The sequence below is a fragment of the Chiloscyllium punctatum genome, chromosome 28 (genome assembly GCF_047496795.1).
Source record: "Chiloscyllium punctatum isolate Juve2018m chromosome 28, sChiPun1.3, whole genome shotgun sequence".
In the NCBI taxonomy this organism is placed as follows: Eukaryota; Metazoa; Chordata; class Chondrichthyes; order Orectolobiformes; family Hemiscylliidae; genus Chiloscyllium; species Chiloscyllium punctatum.
In genome coordinates, this window is record NC_092766.1 from 39,278,992 (window position 1) to 39,295,064 (window position 16,073).

The 16,073-nt window shown below is 43.5% G+C and overlaps 1 non-coding gene across 1 annotated transcript; it reads left to right on the forward strand.

Moving 5' to 3' along the window:
- The first annotated feature begins 13,948 nt into the window (after positions 1-13,948).
- Positions 13,949-14,030, forward strand: trnai-gau (transfer RNA isoleucine (anticodon GAU)). The gene has a single exon. It is a non-coding gene; the product is annotated as a tRNA-Ile (tRNA).
- The last annotated feature ends 2,043 nt before the right edge of the window (positions 14,031-16,073 follow it).

A 16,073-nucleotide genomic window follows, 5' to 3' on the forward strand; every position in this document is an offset into this window, starting at 1 on the left:
CTACATCAGGAAACAGTGGTAGTTCACTGGAAACAGTCGTCCAAACATGGTTCCTTGCTACATGGGATGAACACCTGCAATTACAGCAGAGTCAGACCCTTGCTATCATTTGTAAACCTGATGGCAACTCTGCAGGTTGGTCTCCTGACTGATTCTCACATATGGGAGTGGTGAATAACCTGTCACATTGTGACTGAGCAAGTGAGTTTACCTGTCAGCTGGTAATTGAATCCCTTCCGACAGACCCCGCCCCCATGGACCTGGCTTCATGATGGCGTGGGTATCATTTTGTCTATTTAGTTTGGATAATCAGTTGAATTTGAGTCCACGCTGAGATGACTCCCAATTTTCCCGTCATCCATGTATCAAAATATCCTTCCTTAATTCCACCGGAGTTTGGCCATCATAGCCGAAACAGCATTTGTTGTTCATAATTAACTTTCCTTGAACTGAGTAAGAGGGAATTTATGGGTGAACCGTACTGTTGTGGGTCTGGAGTTATATGTTCAGTAGAGTTGAGCGGAGAATAGCCAAGTGGAGTTGAATCCAGGCAAATGTGAGGTGATACATTTTGGGAAGTCCAATTCTAGATCCACGAACACTGTAAACGGAAGTGCCTTGGGTGATGTTGATGAACAGAGAGATCTGTGAGTTCAGGTCCTTTGTACCCCGAAGGTGGCTGTACAGATGGATCGAGTAGACCAGACGGCAGATGGCATGCTTGCTTTCACCGGACCGGGCATTCAGTATAAGAGCTAGCAGGTCATGCTAAAATTGTATAAGATTTTGGTTCAACCCCATTTAGAATGCTGTGTACAGTTCTGGTTGCCAAATTACCAAACCGATGCGGACGTTTCGGAGAGGGTACAGAGAAGTATTATGAGGATTTTGCCTGGTACGGAAATGCTAGCATTGAAGAGAGGTTGAGTAGGTTATGCTTGTTTTCATTCGAAAAAACGAGATTGAGGGCAATCCGATTGACGTCTACAAAATCATGAAGGGAATAGTTAGAGTGGATAGGGATAAGCTTTTTCCCAAGGTGAGTGATTCAATAATGAGAGTTGACACATTCAATGTGAAAGGTGTAAAGTTTAAGAGAGATAGCTGTTGGAGGGTGGTAGGTGCCTGGATCGTGTTGCCAGCAGAGGTAGGAATGGCAATCACAGTAGATTCAGGTGTGTCTGGACAGATGCGTAGTAGGTGGGGTGCAGAAGGATACAGATGTTTAGCAATTGGGTGATAGATTTAGATAGTGGATTTGGATCAGCTCAGGCTTCGATTTCCAAAGTATCTGTTCCTGGGCTGTGAATTTTCTCTGTGTTCTTTGTTCATCTTTGTTAATACTCTGCCAACTTCATGTTACATTGCTGCATCTCAGAGAATGACATTGTCAATTCTAATTATTAAAGAGGGAATGAGAACATGATATGTGGTTGTGTCGGAATGAAAGTGATGTATGCTGGATTGGAGTGTTTACTGGGAGCAAGCGGCTGATGTGGAGACGATATGATCAAAAACAGGTCTTACTGTCAAAGTAACAAAACAGCGCATTGTTAACGAAAATTTCAGAGAATGCTTTCAATTAATTGACCTCTTGCTTAATGCTCCAGCACGCTTCAGCTGAGCTACTCTGCAGTGCGGTTCATGCTGCTGTTGTATTTTAATCATCGAATAAACAGAGACAAATATGATCCTCCTCCACGCCTTTGACCATGAGCACTCTCAGCTTTGCCATTTCTTGCACCTCTGTGCCGTCATAGAAGAAGCAGGTGTTCGTCTTCAAATCAGTCAATCGATTTCGATACAATGGTAGTGACACCAAGTCACATGTAGCAGCTTGAACCACATAGACCAGAGATTATTGGAATATCAGGCTTTGGAAAAGGATACAGTGCAGCACTGAGGAAAAGAACATTTATTCGAAAATACCTCTTTCTGTGGACTTCTATATCATTTATTTCACTTGCTCATTTCGCTCTATCTTGTCTATTGTGTGCAGTTCTGCAATTCGCATGATAGCACGGATATGATAGCATAAGAAATGATGCAGCAGAGATTTACCAGAATATTGTCTGGTAGAAGGGTTTCAGTTATTAAGAGAAATTGTCTAAACTGGAGGCGTTTTTTTTCTTAGAGCAGAAGAAATTGAGAGGAAACATGATTGAGATCTACAAAATAATAAGGAATATGGATGGCATACACGGAAATAAACGTTTCTCTTTGATGGTGAGGTAGATCACAGGGGAGGGTTAGGATGGCATAAACTTAAAAATAGAAGAGGAAAGATTTGAGTGAATGTGCAGACAAATGTTTTGAAACAACTGTTAAATAAAATCTGGAACTCAGTGCATGCAAAGGTTGCAGAGGCAGAAATCCTCATAACTTTCAGAGGTATTCAGATGTGAATTTGCGATGCCAAGACATACAAGGCTATAGGCCAAGTAATTTTTTAAAACGAGTTCAGATAGTTAAGCGAGTGTTAATTTCCAGTATTAACAAATAGGCTTCTTTTTGCAAAGAATTCCTGGGTTGTACCAACGCCTGTCACTGCGTGAGGTCGGGTTCAATTCGCTTCCAGGACGTGCACTTGCATATTAAGAGGGCTCAGTGTGAGAACTGCACCATTCAGCGTCAGAAACCCGACTTCATTCAAGTCTTGTGTGACTTACTGTGTGGAATTTGCACACTCCTGCTCTCTCTCTCTCTACCGTGTGTATTTCCTCTGGCTGCTCCGATTCCTTCTGACAGTGCAAGGGTGTGCAATTCAGGTACATGGCAAACAAAATCTGAATGGAGTGTAAGTTTTGTAAATAAGAGACAAAAGTCAGAATTGCAGCTCGGGGAAAACAGAATGACCATTTCGGGTAAACAGAGCCTTCCTCGGAACTGTTTTGAATTCGCAATGTTAACTGAATTCTCTCCACTGATGCTGCCTGACTCGCTGAGCTTTTGGTGAAAATTCTATTATTGTAGTTGGATCGCAAGTGCAGAGTCAGCATTGCGAATTCAAAACAATTCCGAGGAAGGGTCTGTTGACCCAAAATGGTCATTCTGTTATCCCCGAGCTGCAATTCTGATTTTTGTCTCTTATTTACAAAACTTACACTCCATTCAGATTTTGTTTTCCATGGAGCTGAATCGCACAACCTTGCACTGTGGGAAGGAATCGGAGCAGCCAGAGGAAACTCACATGGGAGAGAGAGGGCAGGAGTGTGCAAATTCCACACTGTAAGTCACACAAGACTTGAATGAAGTCGGGTTTCTGACGCTGAATGGTGCAGTTTCACTCACTGAGCCCTCTCAATATGCAAGCGTACGTCCTGGAAGCGAATTGAACCCGACCTCAAGCAGTGACAGGCGGTGGTACTACCCACGAATTCTATGCAAAAAGAAGCCTATTTGTTAATACTGGAAATTAACATTCGCTTAACTATCCGAACTCTTTTTTAAAAATTACTTGGCCGATAGCCTTGTTTGTCTTGGCATCACAAATTCACATCTGAATACTTCTGAAAGTTATGAGGATTTCTGTCTCTGCAACCTTTACATGCACTGAGTTACAGATTATATTCATCAGTTGTTTCAAAACATTTGTCTGCGCATTCACTCAAATCTTTCCTCTTATATTTTTAAATCTATGCAAAACCTACCCCTCCCCCCGTGATCGATCTCACCATCAACGAGAAACGTTTATTTCAGTCTACGCCATCCGTGTTCCTTATTATTTTGTACATCCCAATCATGTTTCCTCTCAATTTCTTCTGCTCTAAGAAAAACGCCTCCAGTTTAGACAATTTCTCTTCATAACTGACACTCTTCTACCAGACAATATTCTGGTAAATCTCTGCTGCATCATTTCTTATGCTATCATATCCGTGCTATCATGCGAATTGCAGAACTGCACACAATAGACAAGAAAGAGCTAAGTGAGCAAGTGAAAAAAATGACGTAGAAGTCCTCAGAAAGAGGTATTTTCGAATAAAGTTTATTTTCCTCAGTGCTGCCCTGTGACCTTTTCCAGAGCCTGATGTTCCAATAATTTCTGGTCTATGTGGTAAAAGCTGCGACATGTGAATTGATGTCACAACCATGGTATCAAAATTGGGAGTGTGAATCTCTTCCACAGAACAGTGCGGATTCAACTTTCCACATGGTTTGTGTCTGCACTGTGTCAACTTCCATTAACTCTGAATCTATACGTTTGTCTCCTTTTTTCTCAGTCCTTTGTTTTCATATCTCTCCTGTCATTTGAATTGCAGAGCAGGACAATCGACGTTTCGGGCATTAACCACCATCAAACCGTTCCCACCTGACGCCTCGAAGATGAACGCCTCATATTTTGCCTTGGGGACCTGCAACCACACGGGATAAATGTAGATTTCAGCGGCTTCCTCATTTCCCGTCCCCCCACATCATCACAGTCTGAAGCATCCAACTCAGCACCACCCTCCAAACCCATTCATTTCCCCCCCACGACTGATCACCTTCTCCCGCCTCCATCACCATTCGCTTTTCCAGCTACCTTACACCCAATCCCATCCCCTCCCATTTACCTCTCAGTCCCCACCCACAAGACTCATTTCTGATGAAAGACTTATGCCAGAAAACGTCGATTCTCCCGCTCCTCGGATACTGCCTGACTTAAATACTTTTCCAGCACGACACTATCGCCATGGCGAAGATAGACGAGATCAGCTCAGGCGCATTCATGAGATCGGAGAGGGCTAAGTGAGGAAGTGATTAAGTTGCACATTAAAGGGATAGATATGTGTGATAGGAATAAACCTCTTATGGGAAGAGTTAACAACCAGGGATCTCCGTCAAACGCAAGTAAGAGGATGTTCAGAGGAGAGATAGGAAGAACGTTTTCACTCTGAGAGTGTTGTTTATTTGGAATTCAGTTTGAACGTGTGGTAAAGCTTTGCGTCAGGAGTGTTTAGCCGAATACTTGAGAAGTTAGACCACACATGGATAAGGACCAGGTACTAGAAAGTAGGGTGAATATAAATGGAAGTCTGATGAAAAATCCAAACACTGGACAGAAAATACAGAGCATGAAAACATGGAAAGGGTAAAGACATGGAAACGACAGGCGATCTGTTACAAGGGGTCTGCAGAATGCTACATGCGTCAAAAGGTCACTGGGGCTGGATGGGGACAGTGTGGCAGGATGGGATCAGAATAGTGGAATGCTGCTACACCAATTAGCAGAGACAGACCGGGCTGAAAGTTTGCTATGGCAGGCTGAGATAATAGCGATTAATAAGGTCAGACTCACATACTAAATATCATCATGGCAGGCTGGGACAAGTCGTGACAATAAATACTTAGGACATGACTTTAAATAATTAATTATTTGTAGAGTCCACCTGCTGGAGACGCTTGTATCAGGATATGACATTAAATACTAATCAGGAGTTCGTCGAGTCAGCGTGGGACTGGAAAACATTGTGGTAGATGGGGTACCTAAATATCTAATCATGACAGGTTAGTCTGGGATGGAAGATCATTGCAGCACTTGTGGCAGTAGAATACCTAATAGTGACAGTAGAATAATATTAAGTTGAATTATGAAAAAGCATAGTTGCAGAAGTAGAACGATAATGGCAACTAACACTATTGGTTTATTGTATAGTTGAAATGAGGTAATTCTGACTAACACAGTTGGCCATTTTGATAAGCTAACAAAACATGATTAAAGGAAAGGTAAGAAGTGATGGAGTTTAATTCAGATACATGCGAGCCGCTGCACTTTGCGAAAGCAAATCTTAGCAGGACTTATACACTTCATGGTAATGTCCGAAGAAGTGTTGCTGAACAAATAGACCTTGGAGTGCAGGTTCATAGCTCATTGAAAGTGGAGTCGCAGATAGATAAGATAGTGAAGAAAGCGTATGCTTTCCGTTTTTGGTCAGAGTGTTGAGTACAGGAGTTGGGAGGTCATTTTGCGGCTGTACAGGACATTGGTTGGACACTGTTGGAATATTGCGTGCAATTCTGATCTCCTTCCTACCGTAAAGACGTTGTGAAACTTGGAAGGGTTCAGAAAGATTTACAAGAATGTTTCCAGGATTGGAGGATTTGAGCTATTAGGAAGATGCTGAACAGGCTGGGGCTCTTTTCCCTGGAGCGTCGAAGGGTGAGGGGTGACCTTATGGAGGTTTTAAAATTATGAGGAGCATGGACATTATAATTAAACAGTCTTTTTCCTGGGTCATGGATTCGAGAACTAGAGGGTAGAGGTTTAGTTTGAGAGGGGAAAGAGAAAACAGAGACCTGACGGGCAACGTTTTTTCACACAGTGGGTGGTACGTGTATGGAATGAGTTGCCAGATGATGTTGTGGAGGCTGGTACAATTGCAACATTTAAGAGGCTTGTGAATATGAAGGGTTTAGAGGAATATGGGCCAGTTTCTGGCAGGTGGGACTAGATTGGGTTGGGATATCTTGTCGGCATGGACAAGTTGGACAGCAGGTTCTGTTTCCATGCTGCTTATCTCAATGACTCTATCACTCTCTGCCATGGACCCTGAGGTTCGGGGGATTCAAGAATTTGTTTTCTAAGTGTCACGGTTTTTGTTTGCAAATAAAATATCTTCTCCTTGAAAAACTCTCCGTAACCTCCTGGTGATTGTTGACATTTTCTCCACGACAACCACAACTTTGGGTGCAGTAAAATTGTGGCGACTGCAGCTCCATGGTGCAGTGAAAAGCGTGTTAGATTTCTACAAATTTGGAAACTTTGCTATTCAAAGTTTGTGGTTTGAAACGCACCAGAATTGGAGTTTAGTTCAGTTTGCAGCTGAATCATTGATTGTTGCGCTGATTCATCGCCAATTCTTGTCTTCTGGTGTTCTCATCCCTGGTACGGAATCATGATCTGACCAGAATCAGATGCTCACTCGCAAAACCTGCGAATGCTGTGCAGAAACCCATTGTCTCTATACACATTTCCTTCCCAAATGCACAGAAATGTTCGATTGCTAATATGTCTTTATCCCGTTGGGTGACAGGATGTTGTGGATGAGCTGGGTAAAGTTATTGACGTGTTGGTCAGCCATGCTGATATCAAACGGCGGGTAGGACACGTTTTTGGAATAGCCTTTTCCTGTTCCTCTCTTTCTGTGCTGTTTCTTACAGAAGGTTTTCAAAATTAACGTGATGAAGGCAACGTGAATCGACACTACGGAATATCAATGTCCTTCGCTTTACCCCACAGCTTTCACAGCCAGACCAGACAGCTTCTATTGCAGCTTTAGATCAGATAGCGAAGGATTCTCTCAGGTGCTCTGTCAGACTGCATGCTCATTCAGACAGGTTTCCAACTGGATACATGGAGCAAGCAAACGTGTGGACATTGGGATTCAGGGACAGGTTTCCATTCCGCTGCGCTGCAGTTCTGCTCACGTGAATTTCTGACATGCTGAAACTTTCTGTGCATTCTTCCTACTTTACGATTTAAACTGTAATTCAATTTTTATTATTGCATAACATTCCAACATCTTCAATATTCATACAAACTGTGCAACGTGTTCTTGGATGTAGGACTGGTGAAGATAATTAATGAATGCAATATGTTTCATATTACCTGTGCGAACTTTCAGAAGGAAGTTGGTGAAGTTTCATTGATTCGAATTCTGTGCCGATTGAAGCGGATTGAAGGAAAAGCCCTGCGACACTGCAAGGTGACATTGTTTGTAAACAACGCAGGAACCAACAGAAACCCATTTTTCAATGTGGTGTATGTTTTCACATTTTTTGTGTCCCTTTTGTATCCTTTTCGTGAACCTGATGCTTTAGTAACCACAGGTTCATGTCAGTTTCACCTTGTCTGCAACAGCTTTTATTTCAGAACCAGACGGTTCAGGGAAATGAAGCAGGGTGAGTGACTGAGGTAACTGTGGGCAGCACATCACCACAAAAGATCCCACAGAGTGTGGTTCAGTGGTTTGTACTGCAGCTTCAACAGGGTCTAAAGTTCTATTCCAGCCTCGGTGGACTGTCTGTGTCGAGTTTGCACATTCTCCCGTGAATGTGTGGGTTTTCTCCGGGTTTTCCAGTTTCCTCCCACAGTCCAAAGATTATGCAGGTCAGGTGAGTTGGGCATTCTAAATTGCCCATAGTACATTTTTCAGATGGGAAATCATTCTGGTTAGGTTGCTGTTCGGAACGTTGGTGTGGACGTTTGGGTCCAAAGCGTCTGTTTCCATACTGTAGGGATGCTAAGAAGCACAGCAAAAGTAGAGCAGTTGAGTTAAAGTTCCCAAGGTACATGTAGGTCACATGACAGGTTCGCTGTCTGCGGCTCCAGTCACGCAATTGGTCAGTGCCGAATACTGAAAGGTGCATAACATGCCAAGGCTATAAGTTCAATCTTATCTAAAAACGCTGTTACTGACATTGACCAGGCATTATTGAAGCATCAGACTGAGGCGCAGTTGAAAACAATATTGTGTAAAGTAGCATTTGTTTGGAAATTCCAGTTTCTGACGTGGGGAAATGTTTTGCCTTTGTTAAACATGCCAATTATTAACAGAAAATCAGCAAATATTCCCCAGGTTAATCTCCATCTGTGGATAGAGAAACAGAGGTGACGTTTTAGCTTGATGACGTTCCTAAAATCGCTGACCCAGCACTGGATTACATCCTGGGAAAGCTTGCATAAATCGATTCATATCATTCAATATCCTGCAAGCTGCACAGCTCATTCAATCAATCGAAACCAATAGATTTAACTCCTTGTGGAGTTTGTTGTCAGTAAACCTGGAAAAGGATCTGGGCAAGTAGTTTTGTTTTTGTGAGGAACAAAGGGTCAAACTGGAATAAGGTTGAGTCTTAACGCAGGATTTTTCAAGCGAAGTAAAAAGAGTATTAAATGGACTCGCTCCCTTTTCAGTTGATTATGACCAAATGTTCAAGACAACAGATAGCATTGATAATGTTTTACATCGACAGGCCAAATCTTGCTCACTAGAGGCACCACAGTATTACAGATCAGGTGAGCGGGGGAGATTATGATCCTTGTGGAAACCTGAGACAGTGACAGAATTAGTCCCACGCCGTTGGTCTCACTTTTCTCATAAACCGGTTAGTCAGCGAACTTAGCTAACAGACTTCCATTCAATGCAGAGCTAAACCAATCAGCTCAGTGCATTTACAGTATTAAATATTTCATGACGAATGAGTTGTTGCACCTTCCAACTCCACCAGCTCTTCTTGTACTGAACATTTTCAGTTGCAGGTGTTATGCAATTTCTTTCCTATGAATGTTAACCAATTCGAGAATGTTTCAATTTTGCATCCCCATCCAGGAAGTCCAGAATCACTGTCGCTGTTTAATTTTCCCTGTGGCTGAGTGGGTTTGCTCATTGTGCTCCAGTTTCCTCCCACAGTTCAAACATGTGCAGGTTAGGTGAATTAGTTGTGTTAAATTGCCCATACTGTTGGGGCAGGGGTAAATGTAGCGGAATAGGTCTGGGTGGATTGCGCTTCAGCAGTTCGGTCTGGACTTGTTGGGCCGAAGGGCTTGTTTCCAAACAATAAGTAATCTAATCTAATCTAATCTAATCTAATTCACTCCTTGTCTACCTGCACTCGCTTTTCAAATATTCTTGAATCAGCTCCTAAAATGATTCAATTTCTGAAAATTCATCTCCGAATTCAATAACTCTCAGAATAAAAAATGTCTACTCCAAACTTCTTTATAATGCCCCGATGGGTTTGAAGTTCTAACCTCTAGTTTCCACTCACCTAAACGAGGACATTTCCCTCGTATTTACGCTTAACAACTTCACATCAGCTGGATAACTTCTTTTCGGACACAACTCAGTCTTTCCTGATTTCTCCCGCATTATTCCTTATCAATGCCACCATCCCATTGAACGCTCTTTTTTTTCTTTTCTAGTGGCTTTATCTCCCAGTACACCTCATTTCTATCGTTTCTAACGACATGGTATCATGGCCGTGTCATTTCTAACTCCTTTAGAGTCCAGTAAACACTGCCCGTGTCTCTCATCATGTCTTTATATCCCTCTATATTTCAACCTGAGAAAGGATGCTGGGTCCAATTCAATGCATGAAAACTCTCCAGTAAGCTGTGCAATCTTATTACCGACACAGGAAAGGTGGAAGCATTTTCAATTACAGCTGAATGGATTGGTTGCAACAGAATCGGGTCAAATCCCAGTCACGAAGGTGACTGTTGTTCTTATAGTTATTTCTTCTCTACGTGTGCTAATCTAACACTGTGAGGGATCAATTACTATTGCCAGACATACTCAAGGGAGTGGTATGGAATGCTGAAGTTGTGAGATCACAGCAATTTATATTGGCGTAGACCATTCACTGTCCGAATATCAGTTTTAGGAATTAGGCAGAGCGCGATTTTGAAAGAAATTTGAGCAGGGAAGTTCACTGCATGATGTAACACCAAATTGTGTGGTGACTTTGTTGTTTACCTCATTTTTGTGCTTTGCCTCTTTGGGGATTTTGAAGTTATCCCCTCTATACAAAAGTTCTGTCCTTTTGCACCATTATACAAAAGATGCAGTCCAATAACACCCAACGCTATTTCAGTCTACTTGCACAAATATTGACCCCTGGAAACAGCACTATGCACTCTCCTCGAGTGTGGAAAACAATTTGCTGCATTCCCGCCCTGATGGCTCTTTTCATTACATCAGCTTCTGTTCTTCACGGAATCCGATTCAGCAGATCTTGTCACTGAGTCATTTCTTTATATGTGTTCAGATCATGTGAGCAGAATATCACAGTCCATAACCTTAAAGTCAGACCATACTCAGGGAACCGTACTCTGCTCTAGTTCATTTCATGAGCACCAGGGAGAAATATCTATGCTCTTCAAAATTTACTAACCTGTTTTTCAGAAGCAAGATAAACAATTCCAGGTTCCTGCTTTTGTTGTCACACGGACCAAGATTTTAAATTCTGGAAACAGTTGAGACCGTCCGTTCTCCTACATCCATTTTCTCCCCAGGAAGTGTTACCTTGATGGTCTGAATTGGATTCTTCCGAAAAGAAGAATCTTTTTGTCCATTGATTTCTGGTTTATGGGCCCACTAGGCTCCCGCTGGGCTTCTGTACATCGCGCTGACGACAGCAGTTTCCCACAGTCTTCCGCTTTTTTGTAGCAAGTACCTTCGAGGATGACATCAAAAGATGTTCGCTGTGACTGAGTGATACTCTACCAATGGAAACAGGTCTATCAATGGAGGCAGCTCAGTCCGCTGGGATGGGATAATTTCTGCAATGTGTCCTGCGGATCAGATACAGTGCACAGGTCATACAGAGTGAGAGCGCTCGAAAAAGCCAATTGGTCACTCGTGCCTGTGTCAGCTCGGGAGTTACAAAATATGGGTTAAAGTGGAAACACTGGGGATTGGATCATGTTTCAAGTGTTTACGTGAGGCAAGAAGCAGAAAAAGATACACTGTGAAGCGATTGGGATCTGACGACAGGAGCAGCAAATAGGTTGTACAGCGCAGAGGAGAGCTTTGAAGTATTGAATTCTGATTGATGGGCCCATCATGCTTTCACTAGGCCACGCTGATGCATAAAATAATATGTCAATGTCTCTTGAAATTGTGATGTCACAGACAAATATCACCTTTCCACTGCAGAAAATTCCTTTTTCCAATGTGACGACAGTCTGTATGTAAAATAGCTTAAATATTTAATCCTTTCTCATAAATAATTCCATTCCATCTCGTTGTTTTGAATTGTCTTCTTTCTAATTATCCTCTTATTTTGCCTGCACTGAAGTTGATTTGCTCCTTCTGCGTGTCTTTTACAATCTGGGTGATATGATGCATTTGTACTGATACACCTTCTGACAGAATTTTCCACTTCACTTCAGCCCACCCTAACTTCGCTATCTGATACCATTCCCACTGTCTGGGTGTAAGTGCAGGTCTCAGATCCAGATTGTCCTCACCCAAAATAAATGCAAAATTCAGACACACTGTGATCAATGCAATCCAGGGACAACTTCACTCCGACGTCATTGATTATTCCTTGGAGAAAGTTCGGACTGCAGATGCTGGAGATCAGAGTCGGGAGTGTGGTGCTGCAAAAGTACAGCGGGTCAGACAGCATCCGAGGAGCAGGAGAATCAACGTTTCAGGCATAAGCCCTTCAACAGGATTAAAGCTTGTGAGTCGGGACTGAGAGATAAATAGTAGGGATTTGGGGTTTGGGGGAGATAGTTGGGAAAGCCAGAGTTGGATGAAGGTGTGGGAGAAGATGATAGTTCAGAAGGAGCAGTGATGGAATGGGTCCAGAGGGCGCTGCCAAGTTTTTGGCTTGGGACTTGGGGCAAGGGAAATGAGGAAACTGTTCAATTCCACATTTATCCCGTGAGGTGACAGAGTCCCAAGGCGGAATAAATGGCGTTCGTCCTCCAGGTATTGGGTGGTTATGGTTTGGCACTGAAGGAGGCCCAGGACCTGCACTCTTTGACGGAGTGGGAGGGGGAGTTGAAGTGTTCTTTCACTGGATCGTGAAGTTGGTGGGTGCGGGTCCCAAAGATGTCCTCTGAAATGCAGGTGACCTGTCTCCCTGATGTAGAGGAGATCAAACTGGGTTCAACAGATGCAGTCGATGACATTGTAAGTTGTACAGATGAATTTCTAACGTATGTGGAAGGATCCCTTGGGGCCTTAGACGGAGATGAGTGGAGTGGTGTGGGAGCTGCTTTTACCCTTCCTGCGGTGGCAGGGAAATATGCCAGTAGTGGGGTGTGTGTTTATTGGGGGTTGTAGACCTGGCGAGGGGTTCGTGGAGGGAATGGTCTTTTCAGAATGCTGATAGGGGTGTGGAGGGAAATATATGCCTGATAGTGTGGTCTGTATGGAGATTGCAGAAGTGGTGGAGTCTGATGTGTTTCATGCTGAGTTTGGTGTGGTGAAAGTTGAGGACAATGCGATTCTGTCCTTGTTGCGGGAGGGGTGGGATTTAAGGGCGGTGGTGAGTGAAGTGGAGGAGATGCCCTGGAGGCATCGTAAACCACGTGGGAAGGAGACCAACTGGGACTTTCTGAGGTGGAATTGTTCATACTTCGAAAAAATGCACTAGAGGCGAAGGAATTAGGAATAAGGGATGGTTTTTTTACACGCAGTGGGGTGGGAGGACGTGTCGTATTGTTACCTGTAGGAGTCGGTGGGCTAGTAATATATGTCTTTTATTGGTCATTCGCTGGAGACGGTGATAGACAGGTCCAAGAAGTGGAAGGGAGATGCTAAGAACATCCAGGTGAAATTGAGGTCGGGGTGAATGGTGTTGGTTGGTGAACTGTTCAACCTCCTCGTAGGAGCAGGAAGTGGGGCCAATGAATTCATGAATGAAGCGGAGGAACAAGTGGAGAGAGGTGTCAGAGTAAATGCGAAAGACGGACAATTCCACATATCGAAGAAACAGGCAGGCAGGCATATCTCGGTCATGGCTACTCCTTTGGTTTGGAGGAAGTGGAAGGATTGGACAGAAAAGTTGTTGAGGGTGAGGACCAGTTCAGCCAGCTGGATGAGGGTGTCGGTGGAAGGATACTGGTTGGGATGGGGCGAGATGAAGAAACAGAGGGCTTGGAGACTTCCGTCATGGCAGATGGATGTGCAGAGGGACTGGATCTCCATGGTGAAGATGACACGTTGTCGACCAGGGAAATAAAAGTCTTTAGTGAGATGAAGTACATCGGTGGTGTCACAAACGTAGGTGCGAAATTCCTGGACTGGGGAGACAGGAAGGTGTTGAGGTAGGAAGAGATGAGTCGAGTCAAACAGGCGCAGGCAGAGACAGCAGGTCTGAGGAAGGAGGTGGAATCGGGCAGTGAGGGGTTAATGGACAATGAGGTTGGAGACTGTGAATGGGAGATTCCCCAAAGGTGATGAGATTGTGATGGTCTGGGAGATTATGTTATGCCATTTCATGCGTATGTGACGAGGTGTCCGAGAGGTTAATGCGATGGACTGATAATCTATTGTGTTCTGCACGCGTGGGTTCGAATCCCACTCTCGTCGCTATTTTCGGATTATCACACTGTCTTGTTGAAATTGGAACTCCAATGGTTAGTTTATCTTCATCAACCACATTATAAAACCCCAAAGAATAATTTGAGACTGATGCCTGAACTCAACGAAATGTAGACTGAAATGGGATAATGAAAAGGAACGCAATTTTCTCTTCCAAGTCAAGTTGCTGTGAACGTTAATCTTATGAAAGAGATCCAGGGAAACAAAATAACGAGAGATGCGATGTGCATGTTTCATGCTAGGGGATTCTTAATGAGTGTTTTGTCTCATGAAATCTGGAGCAGTTTGGGTAGAAATGATTCATCTTGGTGGTAAGAGCACAGAGAGACACCACAAAATAATTGAGATATTTCAAAAGGTGCAGGGGATGGGTGTAGCGGCACAGAAAACTGGATGTGAATGCACAGTGGAGAGATGGCGATGTGGGTGCCGTGATTTGTCTGGACAGACTTACATGTTGCTCTCGCCCTTTCCCCCTTGCTCTCGCAATTGATGAAGGCAGGATATAAGACACAGATAAACACAAGATGTGAAAAGCAAGCTCCCTCTCGTTATGCATACACTGGAGACATCACACTGAACTATGAAAAACTGGAGAAATCAGCATGTTAACTGCAGGAAGTGAACGTAAACTGTCGATCAATAACCACAGATGAATGCAGCATAAACATCTAAAGTGTCTTTAAACGAATGTGATTAACAGACGTTTCGTTCTAATACCTAACATTGCTTTCGTGGACTTCATGAAGGACTGATTCGGAAAGTTAGATCTCATCGAATAAAGGGAGAACCAGCCATTTAGATACAGAACTAGCTCAAAGGTAGACGAGTGAGGGTGCCAGTGGAGCGTTGTTTTTTAGACTGGAGGACTGTGACCAGTGGAGTGCCACAAGGAACGGTGCTGGGACCTCGACTTCTTATAATTTACATAAATGATTTGGATATCAGCATAACAGGTACAGTTAGTAAGTTTAGAGATGACACCGAAATTGTAGGTGTAGTGCACAACGAAGACGGTTACCTCAGATGACAACATGATCTGGCCAGATGGGCCAATGGGCTAAGAAATGGCAGATGCAGTTTAATTCGGATAAATGTAAGGTGCTGCATTTTGGGAAAGCAAATCTTAGCAGGACTTATACAAATAAGGATCAGTGCTTGGGAATGTTGCTGAAGAAAGAGACCTTGGAGTGCAGGTTCATAGCTCCTTGAAAGTGGAGTCGCAGATAGATAGGATAGTGAAGAAGGCGTTTGGCATGCTTTCCTTCATTGTTCAAAATATTGAGTGCAGGAGTTGGGAGGACATGCTGCGGCTGTACAGGGCATTGGTTAGGCCACTGCTGGAATATTGCATGCAATTCTGGTCTCCTGTCTGTTGGAAAGATATTGTGAAACTTGAAAGGGTTCAGAAAAGATTTCCAAGAATGTAGCCAGGGTTGGAGGATCTGAGCGTTCGGGGGAGTCTGAACAGGCTGGAGCTGTTTCCTCTGGGGCATTGGAGGCTGAGGGCTGACCTTACAGATGTTTACGAAATTATGAGGGGCATGGATACGATAAATGGACAAAGTATTTTCCCTGAAATCGGGGAGTCATGACTTAGAGGGCATAGGTTTAGTGTGAGAGGGGAAAGATATAAAAGAGACCTAAGGGACAACGTTTTCACACAGACCGTGGTAGGTGTATGGAATGAGCTACCAGAGGATGTGGTGGCTGGTACAATTGCAACATTTAAGAGGCTTTTGAATGGGAATATGAAGAGGAAGGGTATGGAGGGAAATTGGCCGGGTGCTGGCGGGTGGGACGAGATGGGGTTTGGATATCTGGTCGGCGTGGACAGCTTGGTCTGAAGGTTCTGTTTCATTCCTGTACATCTCTATGACCACATTTCAAGGTGGATGACAACAATACCGATTTTGTTTTGAAATTAAGATCTACTTCATCATTTTACACACCGAACAAGTTCAGTTTAAATAATACAAATCACGTTCGCACACACGGAATAAAACTGTGATTTCATTCCAAACACTGTCC